The 26,136-nt window shown below is 45.2% G+C and overlaps 1 protein-coding gene across 1 annotated transcript in view; it reads left to right on the top strand.

Annotated features, from left to right (window-relative positions):
- The first annotated feature begins 654 nt into the window (after nt 1–654).
- The window catches only part of LOC147709409 (calpain-13-like), a 454,206-nt gene continuing 428,724 nt past the window's right edge, over nt 655–26,136 (top strand). The window contains exon 1 of the mRNA XM_086925978.1: nt 655–804. The gene's annotated coding sequence lies outside the window, so the exon portion shown is untranslated. The remainder of the gene's footprint in view (nt 805–26,136) is intronic.

Below are 26,136 nucleotides of genomic sequence, written 5' to 3'. Positions count from 1 at the left end.
GCCACTAGACAAAACTCCATCTCTTTCTCTAGCAGGAACATTAATCACACGAGTTATCTTGACATTTTTATTGCTGTACGAAAGATGGGCACACAAGGAACTCTGCCACAGGTGCTTTTAAATCTTAAGTATTTGCAAAACACAGTGCCCTCCAAGTCAGCGCCCAGTGCAGCCGCACCAGTCGCACTACCCTAAAGCAGGCCCGGTATGCCGCCTCAGGTATAACTCACCTCAGGTTGCCATCTCAGTTATAACTTACATGTGTCGCTTTCACTACGTTTCACAATAGCACATGGCCCAATAACAGGTTGATCAATTGTGTTTGGAAACATAGGTATTGCCCGGAAGCGAGCCTCACCTGCCGTCCAACTCGTTTCACAATATGAGTTTGTCATCGGCTGCTGGGACGTCCTCTTTGCTGACACCAATGTGGCACCTGGGACATTTTACACCTCTGACGTGCGTTTTTTGTGCTGTGCTATTACGGTGACTCTCATATTTGTCTTTGTTTGCAGATAATCCTCTCGCAAGTCAGGACCGGCACAAATATGCTTTTGTTGGTGCACGTGGGAAAGCCTTGACATTGAGCCAAAATAGATAACCACACAGACATAGAACCATCGCCGGCAGTGCGCGGGCTCTCCCTGCCTCAACCCGGTGAGAACTACTCGCGAGCGCACACCTCGAGGGTCTACACACGCGTCTCAGCAGGAAAAGGGTCCGCGACGCCCGAAGGAAGTTTCCAGAACTAAATCTGTGCTCCGAGTCTGGACTACCGGCGCTTTAAGAGCTCTCATCAACTTGGTGAGTACCTGGAATCTAATGATATACTGTGCATAGGAGGCTTCTACAAACCCTTTGCTGATGATAATTGTTGAACCTTTGTGGCTCCAATCTCTGGAAATTTCTGGAAAGTCTCTCGTGTAAATCACTCGCGATTATATCAATCTACAAGGGGATGTGCCCGGGGAAAACGAATGAAAGAGTTCCACTCAGAACTGGAATGCAGTTTAAAGTCTGAGCGACTTTAGCAGATTTCGGGGGCTCGCCGTGTGCCTTTCCCTATGGTGCTGCGCTTTAAATGGGTAGAAATTAGTGATGTACTCGCCGTGCTGACCTGTTGACTAATGGCGGCACTAGGGGCATATCTCGAGGTATGTATAGGGGTGGGGCTAGGAGGTATACATTTAATGCAATCAAGATGTATTTTTGAGTACAGAGTGCATTATGCAAAACAATACTGCCATCTGTGTGTTTTTTACTGACATACTGACATCAGTTGTGCTTGGTTTTGACGTCACTGTACTTGCAGAGATGGCACCCACATTTTCCTAGAGAGCAACCCTTTTCAGAGTTCAAACCCTCTCTCTCGTGCTCTGAATATGGAGCAGCCTCTTTCCCTCTCTCCGCCTTTCTTTCTCTTTCGCTTCTGTCTCTTTATCTCTCCCAGACAACAGGGTTCCCTTTAACACATCTTAAAACTGTAAGACACACTGGGTGCAAATAATACTGACAAAGGAAGCTGATTTCACAATAATGTAGAGAGTTTTTTAAATTAACGAAAATCACAAGGAACTCACAGAGGTCTCTGAGAATAACAAACATGCAGAGGCGGAGTGACGAGGACTGGGAGCATAGGATGTGATCAGAGAAGCTAAGAAAGGGCAATATATACAAAACTAAACGTGCACTGTAAAGAAAAAGGTTGCATGTGAAAGAGCTGCAAGTAAGAGGAGGTAAAACAACAACAAAGAAGTGAAAATAGAAGGTGGACACAAGTGTTCTCTATAGGTTTTGAGGCAAACGTATACAGAGAAGAACAGTAGCTGAAGAGGAACAGGACAGGGTTTGGAGGAGTAATTTAGGAGGTTGGTTTTTCCAATCCCAGGGTGGAAGTTTCTTGATATTTCTATCCACTCCTATGTGTAACCGCTTCAATGTCCCTCTTTCCTCCTCACCCTGTTCTTCTTTCCCATTCATCTCGACCCTCTGCCACCTCCTTTGACTCTTATATCTCCATTCTCTGTTCCTTTGCCCTTATTTCCCCTCTTTTAATTTATCTTCTCTCCCTCATTCTCAAATGCTTCGATGTCCTCCTCTGTCTGTTATCTCATTCTCCCCTGCCATGCTCTCCTACTGTTTCCCCTTCCTCGCACTGAACACTCTTACCCAAGGTTCTCATCTCTCTCTCCCTGAGAAGGACTGGCATTCACATCCCTCACTGGGGAAGGGTCAGCAAGCATTTTGGTCTGTAAAGCCAAGAAGAAGGAGAACAGCAAAGCATGAGGTACATCTTAGTCAGGGCCTTACACAAGATCTGACATGTGAATGAATATGTCTCATGCCCAGTTGGAACGTCCATGATCTGGGTCATTGGAGGGGCCTGTATCTCCACCTGCCTCTGCTCCGGGCTGTGGTTAAGGAGTAGGTAGACTGAGGGCTGTGCCGGCATGTTTTATTTCCATGACAGTATGGATGTTCAGTTCTAGGCGCTGCTTAGCTGTACCCCTGCTCTGTGCCTCTTCTGGGAATGAATGTGCGCTGCATCTGGGTGAGCTGCATTTAGGCTTCAGACCCAAAACATTCAGTTTGACAGTCCACAACAATACCCTAGCGCACCCACAGTCTTGTATATTCACAGCTCCTTCTTTTCTTATCCTTCTGCCTCTAATCTTCGATTTTAAGGATCTGCTGCCCCACCCTCACATGCAGCGGTATTAGGACAACATACCGGATTAGAATATTGCGTAGCAGAAATATTTGAAAAAAAATATTGTGATACAAAAATATTGTGATGCAGAAATATCGTTGTCAAGAATGTCGATTTTTCAGTTAAATAATATCGTTTTCAGTAATACAGTTATTACGTTTCCAATAATGTAGTTGTAACAAATATCATTTTTAAATTATCTTTATGTGTGTAAATTCATAAAATAATGATACGTTGTTATTGGCTGAATAATTGTTAATAATATTTTGAAATATAGTTTTGTCATATTAAGTGATTGCTAAGTTCTTTATTTAATTGGTAATAGTAATTTATATTGTTATAGCGGGTTGCAAGCTTTGTAGGCGTGTAGGGTGTGAAGTTAATTATTTATAATTAATTAATAATGAAGTATGCATTTATTGTTCTAAAGTGATTAATAAATATGTAAATTGTGTAATTATTATATTTTTTAAGCTATATATTAGTTGCAGGCTGCTGAGATTGTAGGATAATAGGGTGGGAAGGTAATTAAGGAAAATGATTAAGTGAGTGGGAATAGTACATTTTACCCTCCAGAGTGCAAAAATATCCCTAATTTTGCACACATTTTAGTAGGAATAGTGCATTTTCCCCCTTCAGAGTCTAACGCTTTCCCTACTGTTGCAAAAATTGAAGTAGGAATAGTAAATTTAACCCCTCTGAAGTCCAGATATTTCCCTACTGTTGCACAGACTGGAGTGGTATTAGTACATTTAGCCGCTCCGAAGTCCAACACTTTCCCTACTGTTACACATACTGGAGTGGGATTAGTACATTTAGCCTCTCCGGAGTCCAACACTTTCCATACTGTTGTACAGACTGGAGTGGAAATAGTAAATGTTACCCCTCCAGAGACCAACATTTTCCCTAATGTTGCACAAACTTTGGTAGGAATAGTACATTTGACCTCCCCCTCCCCCCAAGAGTCTAATGCTTTCCCTACTGTTGCACACACTGGAGTAGGAATAGTAAATTTTACCACTCTGGATTCCAACATTTTACCTACTTTTGCAAAGATGAGTGGAAATAATAAATGTTACTTCTCCGGAGTCCGACGATTTCCCTACTGTTCTACAAACTGAAGTGGGAATAGTGAATTTAACTCCTCCTTATTCCAACGCTGTCCCTACAGTTAGACAGACTGAAGTGGGAATAGGAAATTTAACCCCCCCTAACTTACCCCTTAACTTACTGTTGTACAGACTGGAGTGGGAATAGTAAATGTAATCCCTTGAATGTCCAATGCTTTCCCTACTGTTGCACTCACTGGAGTTGTAATAGTAAATATTACCTCTCCGGAGTAAAAAGCTTTCCCTACTGTTGCACAGACTGGAGTGGGAATAGTATATCTATTACTCCCGTTCTCTAATACTGTTATTAATTGTATTATTTGTTCATTTTGTTTAACTAGTTAGTTGGACATTTCACCCGTACAAAACAAGAGAAATTTGGTCGTTATGCTTAGTTGAGCTAACTATAACTCGTGCCCCCGCAATGCACTGCTGATGATGTCATATATGACATCATTCATGACATGGTCAGTGACATCACTGATGACATCTCAAATGACATCACTGATGACATCGCTGATTACATCATCCACGAAGAGGCAGGAGGGGTGCAGAAATTTGCAAGAGAGGTGCAGAAAAAAGGAAGAGCAGTGCAGAAAAAGGCAAGAGGGTTGCAGAAATTTGGAGCAGAGGTGCAGGAAGAAGCCAGAGCAGTGCAGAAAGAACCAACAGACGTGCAGAAAGAGGCAAGAGGTGGACAGAAGGAGGCAAGTGAAGGGCAGAACTAAGCAATAGAGGTGCAGAAAGAACCAACAGAGGTGGAAAAAGAGGCAAGAGGGGTGCAGAAAGGGGTAAGAGAAGTGCACAAAGATGCAAGAGGGGTACAGAAAGAGGCAGGGGTGCAAAAAGAGGAAGAGAACTGCAGAAGGAAGCAACAAAGGTGCTGAAAGAGGCACGGAGGGGGCAGAAAGATACAAGACAGCTGAAGAAAGAAAGAAAAGAGGTACAGAAAGAGGCAAGAGAGTTGCACAAAGAGAAAAGAGGGGTGCAGAAAGAGGCAAAAGGGGTGCTGAAAGAAGCAAGTGAGATGCAGAAAGAGGCAAGAGAGGTGCAGAAAGAGGGAGTAGAGGTGCAGAAAGAGGCAAGTGGGGTGCAGACAGAAGCAAGATAAGCGCAGATAGAGCAACAGAAGTGCAGAAAGAGGGAAGAGGGGTCGAGAGAGAGGCAAGAGAGATGCAGGGAGAAGCACTTGGCCCCCCCTTCCCTGGGCCACATTTGCCCCTGGGGACCCCATCCCTGGGGTATGGCCTCTTTTAAAAAAATATATTTATAGGGAACGTGGAGAAAACACGTTTCGGCCCCCCCTTTTTTCTCGGCCCCTGCTTGACGAATCACCCCAAAAATGTCAAGACAGGAGCTGACCGGGGAACCGCCATCAGTTTAAAAATTTTTGCAAAGATTCGTCAGCCGTCGCCAAAGATAATGGCAAATCAAAAAACGCTTTTCCTATGGAAACTAGGTCCTAACTATATCTACCTACTGGGACCGCCAGTAGATAATATATATTTGTTTTGTATAATTTAAAAATAAATATTTTTAGCAAATGTATTTTCTGATATTTATTTAATTTGATAATTCATTTAATATTTTACATTTTAATTGTTAATATGTTTTATTGCTATATGTGTGTATACATACCTATAGTTATATATTTGCTTTTTATAGTAGTAAATGAAACAAAACACAAAAAATTGTATATGATATAAATAGGTTTTTTAGTAATAGTGTTATATATATGTATATATAAACACACATGTATATTTGTGTGTGTATGTTTATGTAAGTATACATTTATATATAGTATTATGTGTTACTCACATTTATTTAATTTGCATTATATTAATGTTCTATATTAAAATATTTAAGAGTTACTATTTTTAACTGTATATGTATTAAAAAGCAACATTTTTTAATGTTTTTTAACAATATTGGTGTGAAACAGTATTTGTTTTGGGATTTGTTTGTGCTTATCTTTATAAGTATAGCGAACCAATATATTTCTAATCAATATTTTGACACAATATTTCTATATCACAATAATATTGTATCGATATTGCGTCAGTGATGTCATGCAGCACCACCGGCAAGGAGCCAAGATGAGCATCATGCAGAAACAGCAGTGTGATACCGGTTGATCGGAAAGCTGCTCTGACAACTTGATTGGCATGCAGCTTGCGCTCAATGCATAGTGGCCCAGTGTGTGCTTTTGGGTGTGTAAACACCACACAGGCCCAGGCTGTAGGACCTTAAAGAGAAGGACAGCTGTAGGACACAGTTCAACAACCAATGTAGTGGCTTGGGCAACTCTGAGCTTGTGCCTCAGCCACAATTCAGATTGGGCAACCTCGTCAACCGTGTGGGAGAAAAATAGTTTCTCAAAACTGAGACACCCCAAAATTGACCTCAATCAGATTTGCCACTGGATCGGAGATCATCTTGAATCTCAATTTCATGAGGCAATGTGTCCCCGGTTAAGGCACCCTCCAAAAACAACAAAAATCTGAAATACTATTTATTACTCAAATGAGATGGATTTTGTGGACCCACTCAGTCCAGAACTCTACATCAATGAAAAGTTAAAGGGTTTCAATACAGAATTCAAATGGTACTGAGTTAATTCCATGAAAACACTAAGGCTGGGCGTAGTGAGCGTAGTGGGGCTTCGCGAAGCTACGTGAAGTGGGCAAAAAACTACGTCCACCCACGCACTTCGCGTAGCCCCACTACACGCCACCCACCTCCTTCCCGCCCTCCCTAAATGCTTTAAATGAATATATAAATTAATTATAAAACCACTTACCGTGTCCGCCGGGGCTCCCGCTCGTCATCGCGCCGCCGGCGCTGCCATCTTAGTTACTAATGCGCATGCATGCGCATTTCTCACGAGAAATGCGCATGCGCGGGCGGCCGCGCATGCGCATTAGTATCAAAGACGTGCGCGCCGGCGGCGCGATGACGAGCGGGAGCCCCGGGGACGCGGCGGACAAGGTAAGTGGTTTTATAATTCATTTATATATTCATTTAAAGCATTTGGGGAGTGCGGGAGGGAGGCAGGTGGCCGGCAACTTCGCTATGCCCACAAAGTGGGCGTAGTGTTGCCTGCTTCGCCTACTTTGCAAAGAGCGAAGTAAGCAACACTACGCCCACTTCGTGGGCGTAGCGAAGTTGCCCGCCCAGGGTTAGAAAACACTCAAATGGAATGTTATACAGAGTATGTAAAAATGTGAAATTATTTTAAATCCTAAATAGGCAGCATAATCGAGAAAGAATTTGACAGCATCCCACGTAGAAAAGAAAATTCTTTTGGCTCAGTCCAAAAATTGAATTATTTACCGCATTATTTTTACATAAAAATGACAGAGACCACAGTCTCACTGTGGTGTAAGCAAATGTAACATTTCATCAGCAAATCAGAGCACGACAAATAAATATTACATTGTCTTACCACCAAAACATTAAAGCACTACATCAATAGTTATTCAGCAACCTCTATGCTAATGTCATCCAGAGATGCTAGAGCATAACTAGCTACGTTATCACTAACATATTATGAGAATGAATAGAGCACAGTAAATCAACTGAAAAGCTACGTGAATGTATCACATAACAGCAGAAGCGGTAAAAATTAATCGAGAGCAGAATAAGAAGGACAGTGGAAATAAGCCATTACGTCTCGGGTGCTGCAGAGTTTGAGAGGATATTACGTGGGAGAGGGGGACAGGAGGGTGAGTGATGGAGATTACATCAATTTTGGTCAAGATGACATTTGCATTAAAATGTGGTCTATTCAACAAACACCATAAAACGTACTTCTACACATCATAGAAAAATTCAAAAGCAATTCCACTCCATTAGTATATACATGTGCAATCAAATGTGAATATGCATTTTGCTCATTGGTAATAATGCAAAAAAATATAAACCCATAAAAATCTCTTACAGATCCACCTCTGACTATTTTATAATCACTGAAAACATAATAAAAATTAAACTAGTCAAAATGATAAAAACAGTCTGCATTCCTTTCTAGTTGACTCCTCTATCAGCTTCAGCTGTTTATAAATACGATCATTGATATTTTCAATTCTGGTGGCTTATTTTCTCTTTTGGTTTAATTATTTCCTTTCACAATTACAGTCATAATTTTTAAACAGACACCCAGAAAACAAGAGAAACAGGGCAATTGCTCAAATTGTGAACATTACATGAGTTAGAATTAGTTTAACATTTTCCCTTCCCGGATAATCAATCAATCCACCAACCTTGCTGAAACGCTTCCCTATCTCCTTAACCTAGGAACCTGAATCTCCCAGTCTCTACGTTTAGCGTGTTGCACTGATCTTCCTTTTTTGGTTCTGTTGCCAAGTTCACCTAATGAGAGACAGATTTCACCATATCAGCCAAACCTTGTCAGTAATCCAAAACAATGTCATCAGTAATTGAAATGCGTGTAGCTGAAGGAACATAAGCCAATCTTTTTGCTCTACCCATCAGTACTTCATGGGGTGAGAGGCCAGTCTTTTTATCAGGGGTACTAGGGATGCTGATCAAGACCAGAGGAAGAGCGTCTGTGCATTCAAACCAGTAGAAGAACATACTTTAGCTGATTTGTTCTTTATGATTTTATTCACTCTTTCAACTACTCCAGAAGACTGAGGACAGTAACTACAATGGAACCTCTGGTCTATTTGGAGAGTAGTACAAATCAATCTGTCTTAATATAAATTGGCAGAACAAATCTTGGTATCAAAGCCCTCAACACAAATTAGCACCTGTTAGGCTGTCTGACATCTGGGTGGGAAGAGCCTCACCCCATTTAGAAAACAGAAACTAAGTATGATGTTTCAACATCGTTTTGGTCTTGGGACCGCCCAACCTCCTGTCGTCGGTTCTGCCCAACCAATTAGGATGCGGCTGAACAGTGTTTGGTGGCACTCCTATTCTTTACAATGGGAGCATGCATTCCTACTGGAATGCATGCTCTCATTGTAAAACATAGAGGTGCAGTTTATCCCGGCATCCCATGGCAGGCACCACTGGGTGAAGGGATCAATTGGAGGGCACCATAGGTGCCCCCTCAGCCACCAAACAGAGGCCGTGCACCCATGGGGGCCCTGCTGGGGGCCACCATTGTCAACTTCCGACAGCCTATCTGTCTCGGAAAGGCTGGCACAGTAAGGCTGTCGGAATCCGACATTGTAATCCCTCGGGCCGGAAGAGCCGCCCTTGGGATTACTGAAATCATTCCGACTGTCGTACGGCAGTCAGAATGACTGGTCAGATTTCTTTCCGACCGACACCTTCAAAATGGGTTGCTCGGAAAGGAATAAAACTAGCAGATTACAATGTGGTGGGAATGGCTCCATCCATGGTCAGGACCGTATGCTACCGCATCATAATCGGCCCATGTGTATTTAAGGTCATTGTACACCAGTGTTTCCACAAAAACAGCATAGAGTCTTGCAAATGGGTCCACTAATTTTTCCAATATGATTCATCAAAATGCGTCCTGTGACCTTCAGGGTGTTTTTTAGGGTGACACTCTAAAGTATACAAAAACGTGATGGGTGGAATGCTTGAATTAATCTCAGCCACAGGTAATTGCTCGGGCCGCATCCCAATTCGTTGTTATTTTGCACACAATGTCACCTCAATTTGTACCCAACTATATGCAAATCAGTCATTACCCTTGTGAGAAATTGGGATGCCGGTTGACTAGGGCATGAGCCCTGGTCAAGCAGCAAGGACAATCCTTGTCAGGGTAAGGCACAAGCACATCCCAAATTAACCTCTCCTCAACCTCCTGGTAGCTTGGCACAGAGCACTCAGACTCAACTTAGAGGCAATGTGTAAAATATTTGTGCAATACTTCAAACAGTAAAACATTAAATAATCACACAAAAAGATCCCACACCAGGTTAGAGAAATAGAGCAAAATGTATTAAAGCGAGACCAAAACGACAAAAATTCAATCAGTAGAACAGCGATAATTTTTTTTTTAAAGAATAAAGTATAAAATAGCACCTAAAAGGACAAAGAATCAACTGCAGCTATCTGATAGCGTTCGCTCGGGTCAAAATCAAAAGTTCAAAATGACTGTGATGGAGCTCAGGTCAGATACAGTCCCATATTAGTCACGCTGTAGGTTTACCTTCTCAAGTTTGGTGCAAAGAGTCCCATTCATATTGGAGAGGGACGCCAGAAGCAAGGTGAGTATTGTGGGAGGCTGTTGGTGTGGTGCAAATAGCAGGCCAGGCATCGCGAACAGGCAAGCTGGAGCTTCGCGTTGGCAGTTCCTTACAAGGGATCGATGCTGCAGTGCGAAGAGTCATGCTGGTGGCGGCTCACACTGATTTGTGGTGCGAGCTGAGCGCGCTCAGTGTGTATAGTCCCGTTTGCGGTCACGAAGAGCAGAAAAGTTTGATTTCAGCACCTGTGAACCACACCAAGGGTGAAGGACCTGAGAGGCACCACTTAGGGGTCAGGAATTCGCTGCAGCTGTGTCCAGGAGCTTGTTGGGAGCCTTTCATGTCCATGGGACTCAGATCTGGAGGCCAACAGACTAGGCCTTCGAGTCACTGTGGGATCTTGGGTTCAAGATGAAGTTGCAGGTCCAGTTCTTCTTTCCCTGGCAAGATGGCAGCAGGTCAGCACAGCAAGACAACTGTTCCTTTAAATCAGTAGTCCAACATAGTGGCAATCCTTGTAGCATCACAGTACTCCTTCTTCCTGGCAGAGTATCCGCAGGTCCAAAAGTGTACTGAAGAGTTGGTGTCTCAGGTCCCAGTATTTACACCCAGTTAAGTCTTTGAAATGGGGAGGGGCTTCTAGAGGTTTCCCTGTTAAGTCCCGAATCAGTCTGCCTTCCCTGTCCTGGCAGCCCTTTGCGTGGAGGCAGCATACAGCCTATTCAAATATAAGTGGGGCGGCTGTGACCAGCTCCTCCCTCCGATCCTGCCAGTGATAGTCTATCCAGGCACACCTGAGCTCCTAATTTGGTGTTGCTCTTAAGGAGGAATACACAACGCTCAATTGTCATTACACCCAGTCATCTGACCCAGAAACAGGCTGCAGACACTGACTGGCTCAGCAAAGAAATGCCAACTTTCTAAAAGTCCATTAACTATAATGAGATAAACCCTGTGTCACTCAGAACCTTGGTGTAAGCAATATAATTTACAATGAGCTCTGTTGGGTGAAACAATTGCTTAGAAAATACAAAATAATGTCTTTAATAGATTGGCAGATTCCTTTCCTGAATGACACTAAATGGCAATAAATATCTAGTAAATGTTTTAGACAGGAATGAAAGTCAAAGCACATCGCAAACAAAAATTCAGTTTTTCATGTATATTATTTATAATAGTCAATTTCCTATATGGCTGTCACATACACAAATGGCAAACAGACAACATAAATAACGTGACTTTAGAGAACCAGATGACATAGTGCACATGCGTGCTATAGAAAATTAACCAAAACATACAAATTAAATACATGTATATACAATATAGATGACAGTAGGACCATCCCTTTTTGAATACATAAAGTTCAGTAATCACCCTTTAAATGCCTTCTTCTTAGTAGAAGAGTGAAGAGACTAAGGACATGAGCAGATCAATGAAGCGTCGACGTTTCAACCCAAAAGGTATGCATGATTTAATGAACGTCACTGCGGGTCTTCCTGAGGACTGGTATATGAAAATGGACAGCCTATATAAAAGGAGAAAAGAAGGTAATCCATTTGGAATGACTCCTCCAGTCCAGGATGGAGTCAGAATATATGCAACAAAGAGGAATTTGGAATCATCTCTCATGTATGGGGTGAGGCATCATGTCACAATATGGGGGCAAACTTCACTGATGAGAAAGCCCTGGCTTAATTAGCTGAAAACACTTTCATCCAATTAGTTGCGTGAGACAATCAAGAGAAAAATTCTTTGTTTCGAGTTATAGGGCAATCAGTATCCGGTTCATAAGAAACAAGAAAATTACACCATCCAGTTGGAATTTCTGTAGCAGACTGGAATGCCACTGTTCATTGGCAAGGTGGAGACTCACCCCTTAGCAGCCGTGGCATACGGAGGACTTGGCCAACCTTGGCAAACATCTGTCCTGCTATTTCCCTGCTGACCGCACCTACAACAGTTGTCAATGGACGTCTTGATCTTGACGCCAGTGCCATCCACCCCCAATACTGGACTTCCTTTCGAGGACCCGGGCAACGTTCCTATTCAATCATGCCCCTTACCTGGATTCCCTATCTTCCTCAACCTTGGCTCGGGGGACTTCCGTTCTTATTTTTTCCCTCGCCCCCATTGAATTAAATCCGCTACCTCAGCAAATCTCGACTTTGGTGTTTTTCCATTCCCTCACTGGAATTTGCTTCCAGTTATTACACAGCACTCATTAATTTGTGACCTGGTCCTGAAGATGGCCTGAACTGAACACAGGTCAAAACGCCATTGACCTCTTGGCCCAATTCTTGGCCCAGCTTTCGAGGTTCATCCAAATTACCTACCTTCTCTAACTTTTTACTAATGAATAGGAACCACCATAACATTTTCTGTATATATTGACATTTTTGTTCTCTTTGCGCTGTCTTTTCACTGTTCGCACTTGTCTCTTGCGCCGTTCACCTTGTTCCTCATGAGCACAAATGTGCAGGTTACATGTACATTCAATTTATTAGAGTGCCATCATTGTTTTTCTCTCTACTTTGTTTATGTTAATACAGACCTGTTAGAACTGGGGGTCTCTAGTTGGCAGAGGTAGGTACCACTGTCCAAATAGGGACCCTTGCTTCAAGGGCTAATCAGAAGGCAATGTGTAAAGTATTTGTCCAAACACTCACAGTAAAACAGTGAAAACACCACAAACTGACTCCCTAACAGTTTAGAAAAATAAAGGTATTTAATCTAAATTACAAAACAAGACCAACATGACAAAAATCCAACATACACAGTTCAAGAATATGGTTGCGAAAGAGTTCTTTAGGTTGCGATAAAATAATCCACAGTTGCGTGAAAAGTTCACAGTTGCGTCACGCTTAGTCGACAGTACCTTTAGTTGCGACAAAGTTCCAAAAGCAGAAGCTGGTGCAGTGGAAAACAAGCGGTGCGTTGCTCCTGAGAGCATGGGGAGGCGATGTGACAACCCCGCTGCAGCAGCGGGCGTGTTGCCACTAATCCGGTCTATATGGGGAGAAAGGCCACTTGTATGGATTCCGGTGCGTAGGTTCCGTAGGAAGTTTGTTCTTGCAAAGGCACAATGCGACGATCTCGTAGGGCCCACGGCGATCTCCGGGGCAACGATGCGCGATCCAGTGGCGATCTCTCTCTCACAGCTCCTCGATGCGATGGCTCTGCGACGATGTTGGCAGCGACGTGATGCAGTCCGCAAGCAAGCTGTGCGGCGTTCTCACCGAGCAACGACAGGCTCTGCGACGACACTCGCAGTGATGATGATCTTCCCGCAATCAAAGGATGCGTCGTCTTAGGCAGCAGCAACAGGCGCTGCGACGATCTCGACCTCCGTAGCTCTGCTGGTAGCCATTGTAGCCAGCATCCACCATGATAGCCTATGGAGCAAGATAGCCTTGCAGCAGTGAGAAACAAAAAAAGGCTGTAAATTCACTACCAGAGCATGTCACCTGCACAAGTACATGCTCTACCTTTCACATACACTGCACCCTGCCCAAGGGGGTACCGTGGGCCTTCCATAGGGGTGACCAATGTGCACAAAAAGGGAAGGGTTAGACCTGGTCAGTAGGGACACTGACCAGGAGGACATGGCAGTTCACAGACTGCACACAGGCACTGCGGTGGCAGGCCTGAAACACCATTTTAGGGCTACTCATGTGGGTGGCACAATCAGTGCTGCAGGCCCACTAGTAGCATTTGTCACCACCAGCCCTGGCACACCCAGTGCACTTTACTAGGGACTTCATGGTGATACAAATATGCCAATCATGCATATCCAATCAGAATAACAATTTACACAGGGAGCCCTTACACTCTGATACTGATCAGCAGTGGCAGGTTGTCCAAAGCATCTAAACCAGCAAAAACGAAATCCAGCACAGCATCAAAAATACAGGAGGTAGAGGCAAAAAGATAGGGGTAACCCCGCCAAAGATGCCAGGTCTAAAAGGTGTCCCCTTCATCTGAAAGTGGGGAGAACTACCCACCCTCTTAGTAGTTCTCTTCACTAAAGATGGAAAATTCTGGACAGACCATCAGCGTTGGCGTGTCTGTACCAGGGCGGTGCTCCACCGTAAAGTTCATTCCCTGTAGGAATATGGACCACCTCAACCGTTTTGGGTTCTCACCCCTCATCTGCATTAACCATCTGAGGGGCCTGTGGTCGGTCTGAACACGGAAGTGAGTCCCAAACAGGTAGGGACTCAGCTTCTTCAGAGCCCAGACCATAGCAAAAGATTCCCATTCAATCGCACTCCACCTCTGTTCCCTGGGGAGTAGCCTCCTACTAATGAAAGCTACAGGCTGGTCTCAGCCATCCTCAGTGATCTGTGAGAGTACTGCTCCCACACCATGCTCTGAAGCGTCTGTCTGCACTATGAACTAACTGGAGAAGTCAGATGCCTTGAGCACCGGTGCTGTGCACATGGTAGTCTTCAGGGCATCAAAAGCAGTCTGGCAGGCTTCGGTCCAATTCACTTTCTTGGGTTGTCTTTTTGAAGTCAGCTGTGTCAAGGGGGCGACGATGGTGCCATATCACTTGACAAACTGTCTGTAATACCCGGTGAGTCCTAAAAAGGCTCTCACCTCTGTCTGGGTCTTGGGGGGCTTCCAAGCCAGAATGGTATCAATTTTTGCATGTAGGGGCGCCACCTGTCCGCTCCCCACCTGGTGTCCCAAATACACCACAGATCCCTGCCCTATCTGGCACTTGCTGGCCTTGATAGTGAGGCCTGCCCTTTGCAGAGCCTTCAACACTTCACAGAGGTGCTGCAAGTGTTCCGCCCACGTGGAACTAAACACAGCAATGTCACCCAGGTATGCGGCGCTGAATTCCTCCAGCCCGGTCAGTACCTGGTTAACCAGTCTCTGGAAGGTGGCAGGGGCATTCTTCAACCCAAAGGGCAAGACTCGGAACTGGAAGTGCCCCTCTGGCACTGAGATTGCAGACCTCTCTTTGGCCCCATCAGTTAAGGCAATCTGCCAGTACCCAGAAGTTAATTCAAATGTACTGAGGTACTGGGCAGCTCCCAACCGATCCACGAGCTCATCAGCTCTGGGGATGGGGTGTGCGTCAGTCTTCGTGACCGCATTGAGCCCACGGTAGTCCACACAAAACCTGAGTTCTGGAGTGGCAACGGGAGCAGCAGCTTTTGGTACCAAAACCACTGGGCTAGCCCTGGGGCTGCTGGAGGGCTCAATCACCCCTAGCGCCAACATCTTGGAAACCTCTTCCTGATGCTGGCCCTGACCTCGTCAGCTACCCTGTAAAATTTCTGTTTCAAAGGCAGACTATCTCCAGTGTCCACATCATGGACGAACCAATTGTTGATACCTGGGTTCAGGGAGAACAGAGAGGAAAATTGACCCTATACTTTGCAACGGTCCCTTTGCTGTTCTGGGGTCAGGGTGGGCGAGGACCACACCATCCACTGACCCGTCTTGCTCCTTAGCTGCAAGGAGGTCAGGGAGAAGATCACTATCCTCCTCCCCTCCTGCATCTGTAGCCATGAGCATTGTCACTTCAGACCTCTCAAAGTGTGGTTTGAGGCGGTTCACATGCAAGACTCTCAGGGGCTGCCTTGGAGTCTTCAAGTTAACCAGGTAGGTTACTACGCTCTTGCGCTCCACCACCTCATATGGCCCAGTCCACTTGTCTTGGAGCGCACAAGGCTCCACTGGCGCCATCACCCACACTTTTTGCCCAGGTTGAAATTCACCCAGAGTGGTATTCTGGTCGTACCATCTTTTCATTTCTTCCTGGCTAGCTTCCAGGTTCTCTTGAGCGAGCTTCCTGAAGTGTTTTGTCTGATTGCGGATGGCCAGCACATAGCTGAACACAACCTGGGGAGTTTTCCCACTGGATTTCTCCTGCCCCTCCTTCACCAGTGTGAGAAGTCGTCTAACAGGTTGGCCATACAGGAGTTCAAAGGAACTGAACCCTAAGGACTTCTGCAGCACTTCCCTGTAGGCAAACAACAGGCATGGTAGAAATACGTCCTACGTCCATCTCATGGGCTCCGCTAGGCCCATAATCATACCTTTTAGGGCGCGGTTGAACCTTTCAACCAACCCATTTCTTTGAGGGTGGTAAGGAGTGGTGAACTTTTTAAGTTACCCCACACTCCTCCCACAGAGACTTCATGTACCTAGAGTTGAAGTTGGGACCCCGGTCGGAGACCACCTCTCTGGGGAACCCCACACTAGAAAAGATCCCCATCAATGCACGGCCCACCACGGGTGCTGTGATTGTCCTGAGAGGGACTGCTTCCGGGTACCGGGTGGCATGGTCCACCAAGACCAGGATGAACCTGTTGCCTAAGGCTGTCTTGGGGTCCAGGGGCCCCACAATGTCGATGCCCACCCTTTCGAAAGGGGTGCTCACCACAGGAACGGGTTGGAGGGGTACCTTGCACTTCACTCCCGTCTTGCCACTGGCCTGACATGTTTGACAAGACCTGCAAAAGGAACCAACGTGCTTCTTCATCTGGGGCCAGTAGAAGTGGGCGACAAGCCTGTGGTAGGTCTTGTCTTGCCCCAGATGTCCTGCAAGAGGCACGTCATGAGCCAGACCCATTAGGAAGTTCCTGAAGCTCACAGGTACCACCAGCACACAGGCTGCACCGGGCTCAACAAACTTAGGCTCGCTATATAACAAGTCATCTTCCCAGTAGATATAGTGATCTTTGGACCCCAGGCCTGCTGCCTGGTCCACAGCCTGTTACCGCATACCAGCAATAGAAGGGCACTCTTTTTTCTCCTTGCAGAATTCCTCCCTGGAGGACCCACCTTCTTGCTGCCAATGGGTCAGCTCAGGTAGGTCGCCCAGTTCGGCCACCTGTTCCCCTGTATGTTCCAGGGCATCCCCCTCAGGTACTGCTTCCTCCTGGACAGTGGGAACGGCTGGGGCTGGTTTCCCGCGCCCTCTGCCTCTTCCTCGCTTGGCAGGTCTCTGGCCACTGTTTCAGGCTCCAGTTCTGCTGAATCACCCCTACTGGATGCCATAGCACGCGTGGTCACACAGATCCACGCAGGCAACCCCAACATCTCCAAATTAGTTCTGTGTTCTACATCCTTCCATGGAGAACTCTCCAGGTCGTTACCTAGCAGACAGTCTACAGGCAAGGCATCACTGACAACAACTTCCACCAGAAACTCCCCCCCACTTAAAGGGAACACGCGCCAACTTGCAGAGGCGCACTGAACTGTCAGCGGCCACTACAATGCTGAGTACATCAGGGATGACCTGCTCTTCAGACACCCACTGGCACCTCACGGATGTCACGCTGGCTCCTGTGTCTCTCAGAGCCTATATCTCCTTCCCATTTACGGTCACCTCCTGCCCATATTTTTTAGTGTTCAAGGGCAGTAAGGTCTCCTGGACCATCTCTTGGTCTCCTAGAGAGAAAAGGGACGTAACTGATAAACCCTCCTCCCCACTGGAAATCAAATCCACGCCCAAAGCTACACTTGCTAACCGTGAGGCTAGAGCACCAGTGGGTGCTGGATTCTTTTTGGGACATTTAGGGGCCATGTGGCCCACCTCGTTGCAGTGATAGGAGGTAGGCAGAGCCCTGTTGTCTCTGTTATCTCTATTGTCTCTATTGTCCCGCCTGCCCTTAGGGGGCCCTAGCTGTCTAGGTCTGGGGTGTTGGGATTCCCTCCCTGGGAACTATTTTGGGGCCCTTTCGAGAACTCCTTTTGGTTACCCTTCTCCCCCCACTCTTCTGCTGGGGACCATGCCCACCTTTGGCTGTGGTACCCACAATTCCTCTGTGGACCCTGGTACTGGTCAAGCGGTCCGCCTCCTTAGCAAGCTCAATGGGGTCTGTCAGCTTGCTGTCTAAAAGATGCTGGCACAGCTCTGGAACACAAAGACTACTCAAGTGCTCCCAACTGATTAAATGCAACAACCCCTTAAAATCAGTTACTTTACTGCCCTTCATCCAACCTTCCAGTGCACGTGAGTACAAATTCACACACTCCATCCAAGTCTCAGACTCTCTCTTCTTAGAGTTTCTACACTGCATTCTATACTGCTCTGGAGTAAGGCCATACCTGAGACATAAGGCCTCCTTCATATTGGGGTAGGTCATGGCACCTGCCATCTCTAAGTGCTCTAGAGCACTCCTCTCAGAAGCCTCAAAATGTTTTCACAGGCCCACCCCCCAATGTTGTACAGGCACACCATTTATTCTCAATGCAATCTCATAAGACGTAAACCAGGCATAACTATCCTCACTCCTATGGTAATTCTGTACCAGGTCTTTGGGAATGTATACTTTACCCCCCTGAACTGGCTGTGCGCTGCCACCATTTGAACTGGCATACACCTCCTTGGCTTTAAGATCCAGTTCTCTCATGCTCAACTCATGAGCCAGAAGCGATTTATTTTCCTCCAAGGCACGGGCACTTTTGCTCTCCTCCGCCGCCTTTTCTCTCTCTTTATCCATTTCCAATTGCTTCATTGTTATCTCCATGACTTCCAAGTCATATTCTCTCACTCTTTGGTTCTCCTCTAACTCTTCTTGAGTGGAACCTCTACTGGAATGGTTGCTGACAAGCCTTGAGCCTGGTCTGCTTACAGGCAGACCTGTGATTTGAAAACCATTCCCTGTATTCACATCATTTCCCTCTTGTGCCTCTCAATAGGCCTTCAAGATTCTCTGCAGCTCCCCTTTCCTGAGGGTACTCTGTGCAGGGCACTCAAACTCTTGGCAGAATCTTCTAAGATCCTTTGCTCTGTAGGAATACAAGTCCTCAATGACAAGCTCCAATTCTACTTCTGCCCCTCTCACTGAGTGCCTTTCCATTCGCAGACATGATGCTTTGAAGAGTTACTCAAAAATAGAACCAAAAATCAAAAAACAGTAGTATGCGGTGGCGTAGTGGTCTGCACTCACTAGTGATGTACACCAATCACTGTGGGTCTAGTACAAATACAGGTTCGAATCCCACCGCTGCCACCAATGTTAGAACTGGGAGTCTCTAGTTGGCAGAGGTAGGTACCCCTGTCCAAATAGGGACCCTTGATTCTAATCAGGGTAAGGAGGAAACCCTTTGAGATAACCCCTGCTCACCCTCTAGGTAGCTTGGCACGAGCAGTCAAGGCTAATAAGAAGGCAATGTGTAAAGTATTTGTACCAACTCACAGTAACACAGTGAAAACACCACAAAATGACTCCACAACAGTTTAGAAAAATAAAGGTATTTAATCTAAACTACACAAGACCAAAATGACAAACATCTAACATACACAGTTCAAGAATATGGTTGTGAAAGAGTTCTTTAGGTTGCAATAAAATATTCCACAGTTGCGTGAAAAGTTCACAGTTGCGTCACGCTTAGTCGACAGTACCTTTAGTTGCGACAAAGTTCCAAAAGCAGAAGCTGGTGCGGTGGAAAACAAGCGATGCCTTGCTCCTGAGACCTTGGGGAGGCGATGCGATAACCCCGCTGCAGCAGCAGCCGTGTTGCGACGATTCTGGTCTGTATGGGGAGGAAGGCCACTTGTATGGATTCCGGTGAGTAGGTTCCATAGAAAGTTTGCTCTCGCAAAGGCACGATGCGATGATCTGGTAGGGGCTGCGGCGATCTCCGGGGCGACGATGTGCGATCCAGCAGCGGTCTCTCTCTCGCAGCTCCTTGATGCGATGGCTCTGCGACGATGTTCGCAGCGACGTGATGCGGTCCGCAAGCAAGCGGTGCAGCGTTCTCACCCAGCGATGACAGGCTCTGCGATGACACTCGCAGCGATGGTGATCTTCCCGCAATTGAAGGATACGTCATCTTAGGCAGCAGCAACAGGCGCTGCGACGATCTCGACCTCCGTAGCGGCGGGAATTTCTTCGTACTGTCGGGGACGCGCTCCGCAGCGAGCGATGCGATAACTTTTCAGTTACAAAAGTCTCTCAATCTTAGTTTCCAGCTTCCCAGCACAGGTACAACTTCCAGAGGCACCACAACTGGCCCAAGCACTCTAGGAAGGACAGAACTCTCTTAGCAGAGATTAGGGAAGCTGGGGGTGAAGTCCTTTTGTTCCTTGGACTTCAAAAACAGGGAGCCAGCTCTTCTCAGGCCCTCGGAGATTCCTTAAAGACAGGGGACACAGCACAACAGCAAAGTCATTCCCCTCTCCTTGGCAGCAAAGCAACAGCAGGTCAGTGGAGCAGAGCAACAGCAGGACAGTCTTCCTTTTTCAGATTCAGCTTTCTCCTTGGCAGAGGTTTCTTCTTGATTCCAGGATGATCTAATTTTCTGTTGTCAGGGGTCCTCTACTTATACCCCTAAAAGTCTTTGTTCTCTTTGTGCAAGTGGGCCCTGAGTCCGGTCTGAACCAGTTCTGGGTGTTCCTTGAGCACTTTGTGGTTCTGGCTTCTCCGTTCCTTTCAGAGTGAGGGGCAGGGTCATCAGCCGCCCAGCAGGAGGTGGAGCCAGCATTGTGGAAGGCAGGCACAGCCCTATTCAGGCCCAGGTGCTATCTCCTCCCACCACTCAAGTTGCAAATGCAGTCATTCAGCCTAGGGCTGACCCAGACAACCTCCTCGGGAATCCCCAGCCCCTGTCACTCTCAAACGAGACAGTCAATACACAAACAGGCCAAGGCACACAGAAAGGTCAGACAAGAGAACAGTAACTTTCTAAAAGTGCTGTTCTCAAACACAGGATTTAAAAACAACCTTTCCTAAAAGATGTGTTATTAAATTCTGAGGTCATGGATACCAGACTTTTATGTCCTATCTTGTTCCTATGGGAAGATCTGCTGGTAGCCACTGCAGCTAGCATCCCCCATGATAGCCTATGGAGCAAGATAGCCTTGCAGCAGTGAAAAACGAAAATGGCTGTAATTCACTACCAGAGCATGTCACCTGCACAAGTACATGCTCTACCTTTCACATACACTGCACCCTGCCCAAGGGAGTACCTCGTGCCTTCCATAGGGGTGACCAATGTGCACAAAAAGGGAAGGGTTAGGCCTGGTCAGTGGGGACACTGACCAGGAGGACATTGCAGTGCACAGACTGCACACAGGCACTGCGGTGGCAGGCCTGAGACACCATTTTAGGGCTACTCATGTGGGTGGCTTAATCAGTGCTGCAGACCCACTAGTAGCATTTGTCAACACCAGCCCTGGCACACCCATTGCACTTTACTAGGGACTTCTTGGTGATACAAATATGCCAATCATGTATATCCATTCAGAATAACAATTTACACAGGGAGCACTTACACTCTGATACTGATCAGCAGTGACAGAGTGTCCAAAGCATCTAAACCAGCAAAAACGAAACCCAGCACAGCATCAAAAATAGAGGAGGTAGAGGCAAAAAGATAGAGGTAACCACGCCAAAGATGCCAGGTCTAACGCGACCACTCTTCACATGTAGTGTTACAACCATTACTGTTTCTCCGTCTCCTCCTTTTGCAATTTATGTGCATGTTTTTCAAAACTATCTTTTAATATTACTTGTTGAGACATTGTTGTTCCTTATATACACTAATCACCCAGGTCTCAACTGGGTTTACAAGTATCCTTCTGTGATTTGCATTTAAAACATTTACTATTCAATTATTGACATTGAGTGTCATTCAGGAAAAAACTGCCCATCTATTATTAAAAAAACTTTGTGTTTTCTAAGCAATTGTTTCACCCAACAGAACTCATTGTAGAATATATAACTTTCTAAAAGTGGTATTTTCAGAATTTCAATTTAAAATCCAACTTCACTGTAAGTTAAGATTTTAAATTGTAATTCCAGAGACACCAAATATGCATTGGTTATCTCTTCCCTTTTGGAAATGACACTTATAAAATGTAATAAGACAACCCCAATGGTATCCTATGGGAGAGGGAGGCCTGGCAGTAGCGAAAAAAGAATGTCAGAATTTTCACTACCAAGACATGTAAAAACTACATGCCCTACTTTTTAAATATATGGCGCTCTGCCCTCTGGGCTGTTCAGGGCCTACCTTAGGGATGTCTTAATAGGGAAGGTTAAAGCCAGGCAAAAAGGTTTACTTTGCCAGGTCGAAATGGCAGTTTAAAACTGCCCACACAAGCCCTGCAATGGCAGGCCTCAGACATGCTTAATGAGCTACTAAAGTGGGTGGCCCAACCAGTGCTGCAGGCCCACTAGCAGCATTTAATTTACAGGCTCTGGGCATATGTAGTGCCATCTTACTAGGGACTAACAAGTAAATTAAATATGTTAAGGAAGGAGCACGCACACTTCAGCATTGGTTAGCAGTGGTGAAGTGCAGTTGAATGTGAAGGCGAAATGTTTGGGGGTGAACCTGCATAGAGGGGCAGGCCCAACAACCCTGCTCCTATTGGAACAGTCCAAATGGAACTGCCAAGCCAGATACTCCCTGAATCGGAACACAAGAAAACCAGGATCGGTTTCTCCTAGCTATGGGATCATCCTGCACATATAGCTTGGCTCCAGGGTCACAGTATGCATAATTGTATACATTGACACATTCCGATTTTCCAACAAGCAACAAGCTTGTGTCAATGCAGCCAATTCTGCCACTAAATTACATTCAGCAGATATGATGCTTCAAGGATTTCTGAAAAGGAACATACTGCATAGTCAGCCTTCAATGCTCCATATTGGTCTCTTAAACAAGAGCCATCAGCAAATAAAGTCAGATCAAATGAGCTTAACTCAGACGCAATGTGTAAAGTATTTGTGAAATATTTCAAACAGTAACACAGTGAAAACACACCCTAAAAGGATCTCACAACAAATTTACAAAAATAGAGTCATTTTTAATAAATAAAACAAGGCCAGAACAACAAAAATACAATCAGTATTGCAAGATATTTTAAAATTTTAAAGGTTTTAGTAAAAACAGCGACAAAAGGCATAAAGCGCTAACTGGGGATATCTGGTCACACTGGACTGGAACAAAGTCAAAAGTTCAGGTCGACCACAATGGCAACTGAGATCCACCAAGGCCGCTAAATGCAATACGCTAAATCCTGGTTTGCAGTGCTTTGTAAGGATCCGCGTTGAAGATGCATCATGCAGCAACAGTTCCGATGTGGCGATGGCAGCGATGTGAGTCTTTGAGGGGGTTCTAATCAAATACAGTAGGGGCAACGTGTCAATTCTGCTCTGGGTTGCGCCGCACAGCAGAGAAGATGTGTTAGTTCAGCTGGATCCACAGAGGCTGGCAAAGCACCTTTGGTCCATTTCCAAGGGTCCAGGACTAGGGATGCACCCCTTGCAGGGAATACTTACAGATGGCAGAGCCCAGGTGCAAGTACAAGGTTATGAGAAGCCTGTTGTGTCCCTGAGGCTTCTGATGTATAGGCCAGTCAAAAGGTCCTTGAAGTCACTCTAGGGTTCTGGGTTCAAGAGAGGCAGGTCCAGTCCTTCTCACCCAAGCAATAATGCAGCAGGCCGGGCAGCACGTCAGCAGTCCACCAAGGCAGTAGTCCAGCAGGGCAGCAGTCCGGAAGTCATTCAGCAGCACAGGAGTCCTTCTCCCTGGCAGAGTATCCACAGGTCCAGAAGTGTAGGTGTCTTGGATCCTCTATCAAATCTCACTTGTGCCTTTGAAGTGGGAGAAAAGCTTCTAGAGCTTTGTCTTTGAAGTCCCCAGGCATCCTGCCTTCACTGTCCTGGCTCCAGACTAACTGCAGGGGTTTGAAGCCCTTTGTGTCGAGGCAGGACACAGTCAATTCAAGTGTGATTGGGGCTGTGTCCAGCTCCTCCCTACTCTCCTACCAGTGATGGCCCATCCAGGCATACCTATGCTCCCTATTGTATGTGTCTGTGTGTGTGTGTGCGTGTGCGTGTGTGTGTATGTGGTTGTCTGGGTGGAATACACAAAGCTCAACTGTCTGCTACTCCCAGTCATGTGACCCAGATATAGGCCACAGGAACTGAATGGCTAAGGCAGAAAATGCCAACTTTCTGTAACTTAAAATCTGAATTCACCATAAATTAGGACTTTTCATTACAATTTCAAAGATACCAAACATAAACTGCATACCTGCTCCCATTTGGAAATTGCAGCGTATTAAATGTAATAAGGTAATTCTGATCTTATGCTGAGAAAGATGTAGGCCTTGCAGTAGTGATAAACAAACTCAAAAGTTTTTTTCTACCAGGCCATGTAATACCTAAGAGTGCATGTACTATCTTTTGAATACACTGCACACTGCCCTCCGGGCTGTCCATGGCCTACCCTAAGGGTGACTTGTATGTACAAAAAGGGAAGCTTTGGTATTTATTTTGTCAGGTCGACATGGCAGTTAAAAACTGCACACCCAGACTCTAACAGCATTCCTGAGACATGTTTAAATGGCTACTTAAGTGGGTGGCACAATCAGTGCTGAAGGTCCACTACTAGCATTTTAATCTACAGGGCCTGGGCACATGTAGTGCCACGTTACCAGGAACTCACAAGTAAATCAACCATGCAAATTGGGGATACGTCAGTTTTAATATGTTTTAAGGAGTGAGTGCATGCACTTTGGCACCAGTTAACTGTAGTAAAGATTGCAGAGACCTAAGGCCACTAAAAACATAATCAGCAAAAATGGAAGAGGAATGCAAAAAGATTGAGGAAAGGCCACCTAATACTGACAGGTCTAACAGTTTGGTAAATCATTTTGTAATATTAATGTAGTCATGTTCAAGTTCATCACAATCATTATCTTCATCATCATAATCATCACTCTTTTCTTAGTTATTACAACCTTCATCTGAAATAGGAAGCAACGCTGCAGGAGTTAGAGAGTTATAATTTACGACAGAGATGTTTTCAGCTGCTAATATGACTTGTTCTTATCTAATCAGTCTACTTTTTTCCATATGCTCTGTAGTGTAGAAGTCAGCAGGATCTCAGCAGAATATGGGACAAATAAAATGTATGTATGCCCCATTATAATTCCTTCACTTTGTTCAATTGTAATGCAAAAAGCTACCACCGATTTCAAACAACAGAATGACTTGTATCTACTGGATACAACACAGCTGACAAGCTACAGGTCTCATAATTCCTCCATTTCAGTCAGAATTGCAGGGGCACAACCGCTTTGTTCATGATAGTAAAGATAGAACTGTAAATTGTAATCACGCATTCCAAGTGTGGGTGCATTACAAACAATTTCTCTCAATAGTTGGAAGGTCTATAAGCATTGTTCATCATATAGTATTGGATCTTGAATGTCATTATGGATCAACCTCACAAAAGGTTTTGCAATCAATGAAAAGTTTGTAATCCACTGACGAAAGTAGCCAAATATTTCCAGAAACATCCTCATCTCCTTCTGGATGGTAGGAGGACTACTTTTCAGAATTGCAGAAACATGTTCTTTTGAGACTTTACTTGTTCTTATATACAGTACTGCATTTTCGTAAGGGAAACCTTAAGACCACTATCAGCTAAATGATTCACTTGGGTAATTGTATCGAGCGGACATATTTCTTTTGTCTTTGATATGACCAGCAGGTATGCACCAGGACTAAATTGCAGGTTAACTTCAAATATTCTGAATCTTACTTGAAGGTTTATAGAAGACCATTGTGGGATCCTACACCATTGAAGAATTTTTTTGGTTGCTAAACAAGGCACTCCCGGAGGTCAATCCCAGGTGCATCTGCACTGGTCGCACGCCTTAGAGCCAACAGTGCCCATGACAGTATCTCTCGGTACTACTTTTTCTTTGTGGAATGATGAGGCCCTCACTGTAAGATTTAAGGTAATCCTGAGGTGTGAAAACATCACTTCGCCGAGTTGTTCACTCTATACACATTTGGCCAGAATATTTTTATCCAACAGTGTGCAGGGAAAACCGTCAGATTGGTGCACTATGTTCTGACCGAGTGAACACCATGTGGCAATTCGCTGTGCAAATACAGAGTCCTATGTTTATTCCTCACTGTATAAAATGAAACCAAAGAATTATACACTAATACTACAGCTCCACATTACCATAGTCTGTGGTATCAACCATGGCTGTAGTATTACAGCGGTCAATTTCCTGCAACATTTGTAATGAGAACCTACATGTCTGTTATTGCAGTTTATTTTCAGGGACTCCTATAACTGTGGTAATTATAATTTGCTTCTTTTTTAAAGCACACAGTACATCAGTTTT

This window comes from Lissotriton vulgaris, chromosome 6 (assembly GCF_964263255.1).
Source record: "Lissotriton vulgaris chromosome 6, aLisVul1.2, whole genome shotgun sequence".
NCBI classification, from domain to species: Eukaryota; Metazoa; Chordata; class Amphibia; order Caudata; family Salamandridae; genus Lissotriton; species Lissotriton vulgaris.
The sequence above is the reverse complement of the archived record's forward strand: the minus strand, read 5'-3'. Positions and strand labels throughout refer to the sequence as shown.